At 41.4% G+C, this 10,305-nt stretch overlaps 1 long non-coding RNA gene across 1 annotated transcript in view; it reads left to right on the top strand.

Annotated features, from left to right (window-relative positions):
* Positions 1 to 10,305, top strand: part of LOC116706556 (uncharacterized) — a 27,509-nt gene that overhangs the window by 6,945 nt on the left and 10,259 nt on the right. Inside the window, exons 2-3 of the long non-coding RNA XR_004336271.1 lie at positions 284 to 293; positions 4,348 to 4,353. This is a non-coding gene — a long non-coding RNA (uncharacterized LOC116706556). The remainder of the gene's footprint in view (positions 1 to 283; positions 294 to 4,347; positions 4,354 to 10,305) is intronic.

Genomic DNA, 10,305 nt, shown 5'->3' on the forward strand with positions numbered 1-10,305 from the left:
ATAGGGTGCCAATAATTTTGTCCAGTCCATTTTGGGAGTTTTGTGTAAAATTATTTCAAATTTGCCTTTTTTCTTCTGCTTTTTTGAGCTGTTCCTTGCATTTAAAGGTAATAAACATGTGTATACCAAAACATTTGTCATTGCAAAACTTTTCTGGGAGAAATGGTGCATTTTCTGGAAAAGTTCTAGGGGTGCCAATAATTTTGTCCATGACTGTATGAACCTGAAAATGAGCAAAATAGTATATTCCTTTGCCGTCTGACGCTTTGCCGTCTCCATAGAGATGTTCAAGCGTGATGAAAGTGTGGAGTACAAGGACGTCACCACTGAGAATGCCCAGTGAGCCGCTCTCTGCACAGTGTGTCTACTTGTGTCGCTAAAGCTTCAATTCAAACCTTTATAGTTGAATAGAGTTTGATACCGTAAAAGTGTTTATTGCCTCAAATCAAGCTGTAATGTAACTAAAAAACTGGCCAACCAAAAACAGAAAAGGCAAGAATTGGAAAGGTGGAAAACTGACGTCAAGACTCCAAATGTCATTTCTTTTAGCCGTGTGTTTTCTTTGCAATATGAAACAGTGTTTTTTCAATATCTGTGTATTTTTGTAGGTCATCATTTCCATTCAGCCTCTGCATTGAACAAAGTGTGAAAACACCCTAAAAGGAAAAATACAATCTTAACTTCCTCTTTTAGATTTTATCTTTGTTTTCTATGTCAGATCAGTGTGGCACACACACGCACAGACACACACACACACTCACACAGACACACAAACACACTCACACAGACACACACTCACACAGACACAGACACACACACACACACACACAGTAACACATACAGACACATACACACAGACACACACACACACACACAGACATTCACACACTGACATTCACACACACACACTCATAGTAACACATACAGACACACACACGCACAAACACACACACACTCACATAGACACAGACACACAGACATTCACACACACATAGGCAAGGCAAGGCAGCTTTATTTGTATAGCACATTTCAGCAACAGGGCAATTCCCAGAGGCAGCAAATACAACACCAACACATCCTTGACCCTCCACCATATAGGCACGTTTTCTTTTCTTTTTAGGCCACCTTCTGTTTTCGGTGAACAGTAGATACCTGCTTTGCCAAAAAGCTCTCCCTAAGTCTCAATCTGTCCACAAAACTGTTCTCCCAGAAGGATGAGACTTTACTCAGGTACTTTATGCCTCTGTGTCAGAAGGGGGGTCTTCTCAGCCTCCTGCCATAGCGCTTCTCTCATTCAGATGATGACGTATAGTCGAGCTGACACGGATGCACCCAGAGTCTGCCAGGACGGCATGAGTCTGCGTGGAAGTTGACTGAGGTTGTTTAACCACCATTCAAACTCTCCTGCGTTGCATTCTTTCATCAATATTTCTCTTCCTCCCTTCCAGGGAGATTTGCCAGTTCCATGGGTTTAAACACTCTTGATTTATGCGTACAGTGGACAAATGACTTAGGTCTTTGGAGATACTTTAACCTGGTTTGATTTGCTGTTTGTCCACGTTTTGCTTGCTTTAAGTCGTCAGACAATTCTCGGCTCTTTCTTTCTCTTTCTCCATGCTTAGTGTGCACCAGCACACACACACACCACGCACGCACCAACCACACACGCACGCACGCACGCACCACACACACACACACACACACACACACACCACACACACACACACACAAACCACAAACACAAATATGGGGTTTATTTTATGCAAACGAAGCCAACCCTGAGCTTTGGAATAACCACTATACAACACATGGCCTGCACAATAACACAATGTCAGTGGCCTGAGAGGTGATCTACGCCAAAATCAAGTCACTCTATGATCACTTCAAACATTACTGTAACGCTCAGTCATGTCAGAACTTTTATTTATACTGAGAGGGTTGAGTGAAAATGTATGCTCTTAACAATGTTCCTCTGCTTTTGCTTTCACTTTATACATTTATTATAAACACATTCACACCTTTGAGTGGCTCAGGATAACACATGTATTTTTCTAATGATAGCCACTACAAGAAAATGGCTCCTTCGAGCCACAGTACTGAGTTTGTTTGTTGTATCTTTGCGTGTCTGTTTCCTTTCCCGTGTTGTGTGTGTTAACAGGGAACTAGTTACCGCCGCAAAGGAGGTTTATGTTTTTCGGTTTGGTTTGTTTGTCTGTTGTTAGCAGGTTACAGAAAGAAATGGCCGGATTTTCAACAAACTTGGTTGAAGGGGTACTCATGCCCAATGGAGAACCCGGTTCTGAATCACGAGCGATAGACAAACCATTTTTCACTGTCCTTAACATATAAGACCGAGAGCGCAAACCATGGTGCTATCCTTTTTATCTTCTATGTTCCTATACACCTTATTAGGCTGCAGTGCCTGTATGTTGTTGTTGTTACTGTATGAATCACATGATGGCTCAAACCTAGGAGCATATTTTCTGTTTAACATCTTCTGTTTTGGTATCAAAAGTCTGATAGAAACAGCAGACAAAAGTGCCTGTATATAGAGAATGTAGCTACTATTACCTATTAACATGTTGAATGCATTTCCTCCTCACCAATCAAACTAAGCAAATCTTATATTTTTTGGAATATTCATAATTGGGCAACATATAACATCCATGCTTGCCAGCAGGCAGGTCTTTTACACACTCAAACTGACTTCAGTTTTTGATTTCTCTATTTCCAGCACTGTTACCTGCCACAGTTAGTTTAAATGAACATCACATGCTTGAATGAAATTATTTACCCACAGTTTTAATAGGGTCCAATAATTTTGTCCAGTCCATTTGGGGATTTTTGTGTAAAATTATTTCAAATTTGCCTTTTTTCTTCTGCTTTTTTGAGCTGTTCTTGCATTTAAAGGTATAAACATGTTGTACCACAAAACATTTGTCATTCAAAACTTTTCTGGGAGAATGGTGCATTTTCGGGAAAAGTTCTAGGGGTGCCATAATTTTGTCCATGACTGTATGACCTGAAAATGACAAAATAGTATATCCTTTGCGTCTGACTCTTTGCCGTCTCCATAGAGATGTTCAAGCGTGATGAAAGTGTGAGTACAGGACGTCACCACTGAGAATGCCCAGTGAGCCCGCTCTCTGCACAGTGTGTCTACTTGTTCGCTAAAGCTTCAATTCAAACCTTTATAGTTGAATAGAGTATACCGTAAGTGTTTATTGCCTCAAACAAGCTGTAATGTAACTAAAAACTGGCCAACCAAACGAAAGCAGAATTGAAAAGGTGGAAATGAGCTCAAGACTCCAATATCATTTCTTTTAGCCTGTTTTTTCTTGCAATATGAAACAGTGTTTTTTTCAATTCTGTGTATTTTTGTAGGTCATCATTTCCATTCAGCCTCTGCATTGAACAAGTGTGAAACACCCTAAAAGGAAAAAACAATCTTAACTTCCTCTTTTAGATTTTATCTTTGTTTTTCTATGTCAGATCAGTGTGGCACACACACGCACAGACACACACACACATCACACAACACACAAACACACTCACACAGACCACACACAAAGCACACAGACACCACACCACACACACACACGTAACACATACAACGACATCACACAGACACACACCCCACCACAGACATTCCACACACTGACATTCACCACACAACCTCATAGTAAAACCTACAGACCCACACACCACAAACACACACAACACTCACATAGACAAGACACACAAGCATTCCACACACAATAGGCAAGGCAAAGGAGCTTTATTTGTATAGCACATTTCAGCAACAGGGCAATTCAAAGTGCTTTACACGAAATCATATATAACAGATAAAACAAGTACAAACAGTTAAATCATACATTAAAATTAATAAAACACTGAATAGACAGTTAAAAACAAATAGAACATTAGGACACATAAAACACAAATAAAAGTTACAGTGCAGCATAAGAAATTTAAAGAATGAGCATTCAATTTAAGAAGCAGCCATCAAAAAGAAAGGTCCTCAACTTGATTTAAAAGAACTGAGGTAGCAGCGGATCTGCAGGTTTCTGGGAGTTTATTCCAGATATGAGGAGCATAGAAACTGAAAGCTGCTTCACCCTGTTTAGTTTCTGACTCTGGGACAGAAAGTAACCTGTCCCAGATGACCTGAGAGGTCTGGGGGGGTCATATTGTAGTAGCATAGCAAATGTATTTGGACCTAAACCGTTAAGGGATTTATAAACTACACGAGTACTTGAATCAATTTCTTTGAGACACAGGAAGCCAGTGTAAAGACTTCAGAACTGGAGTGATGTGATCAGTCTCTTGGTCTTAGTGAGGACTCAGCACAGCGTTCTGATCAGCTGTAGCTGTCTGATTGATTTTTTAGGAGACCTGTAAGACCCCGTTACAGTAGTCATTCTACTGAAGATGAAAGCATGGACCAGTTTTTCCAAGTCCTGTTGACACATAAGTCCTTTAACCCTTGATATGTTCTTTAGGTGATAGTAGGCTGACTTGTTATTGTCTAATGTGGCTGTTAAAATTCAGGTCTGAGTCCATGACTACACCCAATTTCTGGCTTTGTCTTGTTTGTTTTAAAATTGTTGTTTGAAGCTGGCGCCGACCTTTTAATCGTTCCTCTTTTTTCCCAAAACAACCACCTCGTTTTTCCTTCATTTAATTTCAGAAAGTTCCTGGCACATCCAGTCGTTAATTTGTTCGATGCACTTAGTCAGTTTTTGTATTGGCTATAGTCCCCCCTGGCGATAAGGTTTGTAATTTGTGTGTCGTCCGCATAACTATGGTAACTTATTTTATTTTTCTCCATAATCTGAGCCGTGGAAGCATGTGATGTTAAACAAAGAGGCCCCAGAATGGAGCCTTGCGGAACTCCGCACGTCATATTTATTAGCGCTCAATGCATAATTACCTATAGACACAAAGTAATCCCTATTCTTTAGGTAGATTCAAACCAGTTTAGTACTAAGCCAAAAGGCCAACGCAGTTTTCCAATCGGTCTAGTAGTATGTCGTGGTCGACCGTGTCAAATGCAGCACTGAGTCAAGTAATACTAAGATTGAAATTTCCATTATCTTGTGTTAAGGATGTCATTAAAGACTTTGACAAGAGCCGTTTCAGTGCTGTGGTGTGTGTCGGAACCCGACTGAAAGGTATCAAAACGTTGCTTAGGGACAAGAATGGTTGAGTTTTTGAAAAACTACTTTTTCAATGATTTACTTAAAACGGAAGGTTTGATATTGGCCTATAGTTTGCTCATTAGTGACTTGTCTAGTTGTTCTTTTTTAAGAGTGCTTGATTACTGCAGTTTTCAGGGCTTGTGGAAAGATTCCTGAAAGAAGAGATGTTATCACAATCTTGAGATCAGAAGTCAACAATTGGAAACATTTTTGAAAAGTCCCGTTGGTAAGAATATCAAGGCAACAGGTCGAGGTTTTCAGATGTTGAATAATTCCTCCAGGTTTGATAGTGTGATCGTGTGAAATTCTGTCATATTGGAACTATTTTTGCTTGAACACTGTGACAACACTATCCTGAACTTGTATTATGGAGGCACTGTACTGTTTGTCTAATCTTTTGAATTTTGTCTCTGAAGAAGGAGCAAATCATTGCAGGCCTTGCTAATAAAGTTCAGATCTACTGGATGGCTGGATGTTTTTGTGTAACCTATCAACATTAGCAAACAAAGCACAGTGATTATTATTGTTTCTAGAGATAATATCAGAGAAGAAGGACCTTTCTTGTGCATTCCTCAGTTCCAATTTAAATGCAAGTCTCCTCTTTATAGGTGTTATAATGGACCAGGGAGATTGGTTTTCGCCAACCTTCGTTCAGCTTTCCTACACTCTCTTTTTTCTGTTCTCACCAGTAGGACATTTCCTCCATCGAAGTCTTTTCTTACCAGAGACAACTTTGACCTTAGTGGGAGCAATGGCATCAATAACATTTGTAATTTTACAGTTGAAATTACTACAAGCTCAGTGACTGAGAGCCCAGAAGGGCGGGTGTGGAGAAAAGCTGATAATTGTTTCCACTGGTGTTTTCAGTGATCCATCCATCCATCCATCTTCATCCGCTTATCCGTATCGGGTCGCGGGGGCAGCAGCTCAGTAGGGGACCCCAAACTCCCCTTTCCCGAGCCACATCAACCGCTCCGACTGGGGATCCCGAGGCGTTCCCAGGCCAGTTGGGATATAATCTCTCCACCTAGTCCTAGTCTTCCCCGAGGTCTCCTCCCCATTGTGGACGTGCCTGGAATACCTCCCAGGAGCGCCCAGGAGGCATCCTTACCAGATGCCCAACCACCTCAACTGTCCCCTTTCAACGCGAAGGAGCGCGGCCTACCCGAGCTCCTCTCGGATGACTGAGCTTCTCACCCTATCTCTAAGGGAGACGCCACCCACCTTCCTGAGGAAACCCATTTCGGTCCGCTTGTACCCTTGATCTCGTTCTTTCGTTCATCGCCCAGCCTTCATGACATAGGTTGAGGGTAGGAACGAAAATTGCCCGGTAGATCGAGAGCTTTGCCTTCGGCTCACTCTCTTTTTCGTCACAACGTGCGATAACAGAATGTAATACCGCCCAGCTGCTCCATTTCTCCGACCAATCTCACCTCCATGGTCCCCTCACCGCGCAACAAGACCCCAAGGTACTTAACCCCTTCACTTGAGAAGACTCCATCCCTACCCGGAAGAGCACTCCATCGGTTTCCTGCTGAAACCACCAAACCTTGTTTGGACACTTTGGGCACAGAGATTATGCCGTTTAAAGAAAACACAGGAATGATCAGAGAGCAACGTCAGTCCACCACACCTTGCAATGTTCAGACCCTTCGAGACAATCAGCCCAAGTGTGCCCCTTATTGTGCGTGGGTTCTGTTACATGCTGAGTCAGTCCATAGTTCCTCAAAACACAACACGTTTCTTTGGTCCCCCTGTCCTGGGGTTTGTCAACATGAATGTTAAAATCACCGCAATGATTACACAATCAAAGTTAATACAGATTCATAGACAGCATTTTCAGTGACAGTCTCAATGAGGTTGCACAATATTAGGTGGCCTGTAGATATTTAGAAACATTGCTTGATGGGAAGATCTTAATTGAAGAGCAACATATTCAAAAGAAGCAAAACTTCCATAGCATATTGCGTACAGTGAATGATCATTAAACAAAATGGCGACTCCACCTCCTTTCTTATTCACTCTATTCTCGCTCATAAAACTGAAATTAGGGGGAGCTTGACTCGATGAGAACAGCAGCACTGTTATTATGGTCTACCAGTTTCAGTTAAAACATAAAATCTAGTTGTGGTTTGATAATAAATCCATTGATTAAAAGGATTTCCTACCAAAGACCTGACGTTTAGTAAGGCTAGTGTTAGTGTGTTTTCATTTTTGGGACAGGCGTAGCTGACGAGGATGGATGCTCAAATTTGCTAAGTTTTGCAGTTAAGTGTTTATTCACCTTCTTCCCTATTACCTATCAACATAAATTGGTGAAAATTAAGACATAGGGCCCGGGCTTGTCTTTGAAAAAGTCATGAGTGTCTCTAGGCCTGGAGCATATCAGGTCATGCTTACTGGATTTTGCATACAAGCGTCCTTATCAGTCTGAGTGAAAAAGTTTGTTTTACCTCCTGGAAGAGGACCCGGCGTTTTACTTTTGCCAGAGGTTGAGTGATGGGGAAGGAAGGGGTGTATATTTGGTTCCGCATCTACAGGTGATTCATGTGGTAGTGAACTCCACATGGGGGTAGGGGAAAGAGGGAAAGGGTGGTGGAGACAGCGATGGCTCCTCAAAGGATTCGGTTTGGTAAGAGGTTTAGAGGGCTGGATGGGTGAAAAGAGGAGTTGAGGTTTTGTATCTGTGCTCTGTGGTGTCCCGGTCAAGTCTTTCCTCAGTGTGGGCTGTGGTGATCCACTACCACACTTTTTATCTTCCTCTTGTTTTGTGACCTGGCAGGGAGCAATTTGTACTCGCAGAAAGTAAAGCAATTAGAGGTGACAGCTTTACTCCTGGTTTTGTTAGGGAAAGTCTATCTGCTTTAAAAAGATGTCTGCGCTCCCAGAAAATGTTAAGGTTGTCAATGAACTGCAGAGAGTGGACGGTACATTCAGTATGAAAGCCATTTGTTTGTGCCAACGTCGGCTGAATCCTCACTCCTCTTCTGACTGACGGTATAGGACCACTGATAAACACATCTGCGTCTAAGAGCGACGGTGTCCCAGTTCCTAAAAGTCCGTTTCAGCAATTCCAACCTGTTGCTTTACAACATCATGTGCCCTATTGGAATATGTTCTTCACAGTTGGGTGTTCTGCCATGATAGCTGGTAGATTTTTGGGTAAAGTCAGACACAATGTCTTTGGAAAACAGAGTATTTGTGGTGTTTTTACTGTTGTTTTAAATCTTTTACAGCAGAGTCCACCCACAATCAGGGTTTGAGGCCCAGTTGTTTAGCTTTTTACTTTTTTGAATTGCTCTCATTCCTTACCCTGCTGTGTGGGTGATGAGACGCAGTCCGGTCATCAGATGTCTGTCCCACGCGTCTTGCAGCAGAGGAGCACATCTGTTATCCAGTTGCACACCAGGTTGTTGGGGGGGCATTTTGGTTGCTTATTTTCCCTTTTGCAGCTGTCCACGGCTGTGTCCCCTACTAGGTCAGGGGGTTGAAGAGCCTTCTGCCCGGATGATAATGCAGGCCAGCCGTGTCATATCACACAATCTCAGGGCGCTGTGCCCTGCCCGTTTAGTCTCTCCTCCATTTCCCCAGGAAAATGATTTCCTCTTAGGCTTCCACCAGACGAGTTCCAGGAGGACTGCCACTTGTTGATTTGTTTACACCGTTCTACAGCCCTCCTGTTTCTTTTTAGCTTTGTTGTGCTAATTAGCCGTGTGTTTGCATGCTTTGTCCCATTGTATGGATCCATGGTAAAGTGGTGTCTTCCAGAAGATCCGTTCACTTCCACATTCACTTCAGTCGGTGAACCTTGGTTTCCAGAAGTGCAATCTTCTGAAGGGTTTGTAGTAGTCATCACGGAGAAAAGAGGCATCTTGCGCTAAATAGCTTTAGCTAACAGTCACTGTAGGACAGGCTTAGCTATTGGTAGGCACACTCACGCAGAAAAATGTTAAAATATGCAATAGCCCTACTGGTCTACAAAAAAATGTAAGTCCAGTGATTTAAACGTATCCAGAGCCGCTGCTCATAGTTTCTCTCAGAGGAAAGCAAGATTACACAAAAATAATACATGGTAACACATCAGACAATTCACACACACACACACACAAACACACCCATGGTAACACATCAGACACACACACATGCACACACACATGTTCACACACACAACACACACCCAACACACACACTCACACAACACACACCCACACACACACATCACACACACCACAAGTAACACATACACACCACACACACACGTTCACACACACAGACACACATACAGAGACACACACACACACACCCACGCACACCACACACACACAACAACACACTCAACAATGTGTAACGCAGATACACCACACCGCAAAATTGTGGACAGCAGAAGATGTGTGCGACTTGAGGTCTGGAGAGAGAGAAGGTTTCTCTCTGTGCTCATGTCTACGTGGACTGTGTCAGCAGCCTAGTAATATGAGTGGACTACTGCTGCGTGCTGCTCACAGTAGAGGCTCCGGGCTCTGGTTGTCCGCTGCCCTCCCGGTGGCCACGATACACTACAGCCTTACACATGGCCCTTTTATTTTTAATTTTGTTGTGTGGTTTTTCTTTTTTCATTCATTAATAATAAATGAAAATAATAGATTTATTTTATTTCCTTTCAAACCAAATTTTAATAAGCTATACTGCATGAAACACAACCTATACACACATCACATACACACTTATTAACATATGCTATCTAACAGTATATAAAGTACATATATACTGTCTTTATACATATTATCCACATACATACATACAGTATATATATATAAAATGATATATATATAATATATAATATATTATAATATATATAACACATCTTCCTTTATATATATACTATATATATATACATATCGTATATATATTATACATTACTGTAAATACATAACATATCCACGTATATACATATATACATACAGCATATACAAAGGAATATACATATATACACATACAGTATATATTACACAATACTATTACTATGTTATATATTAATATATATATACATAAAGTATATATTATAGTATATATATTATATATATATATATATTTATACACAGTGAGG

The sequence above is a fragment of the Etheostoma spectabile genome, chromosome 2 (assembly GCF_008692095.1).
Source record: "Etheostoma spectabile isolate EspeVRDwgs_2016 chromosome 2, UIUC_Espe_1.0, whole genome shotgun sequence".
In the NCBI taxonomy this organism is placed as follows: domain Eukaryota; kingdom Metazoa; phylum Chordata; class Actinopteri; order Perciformes; family Percidae; genus Etheostoma; species Etheostoma spectabile.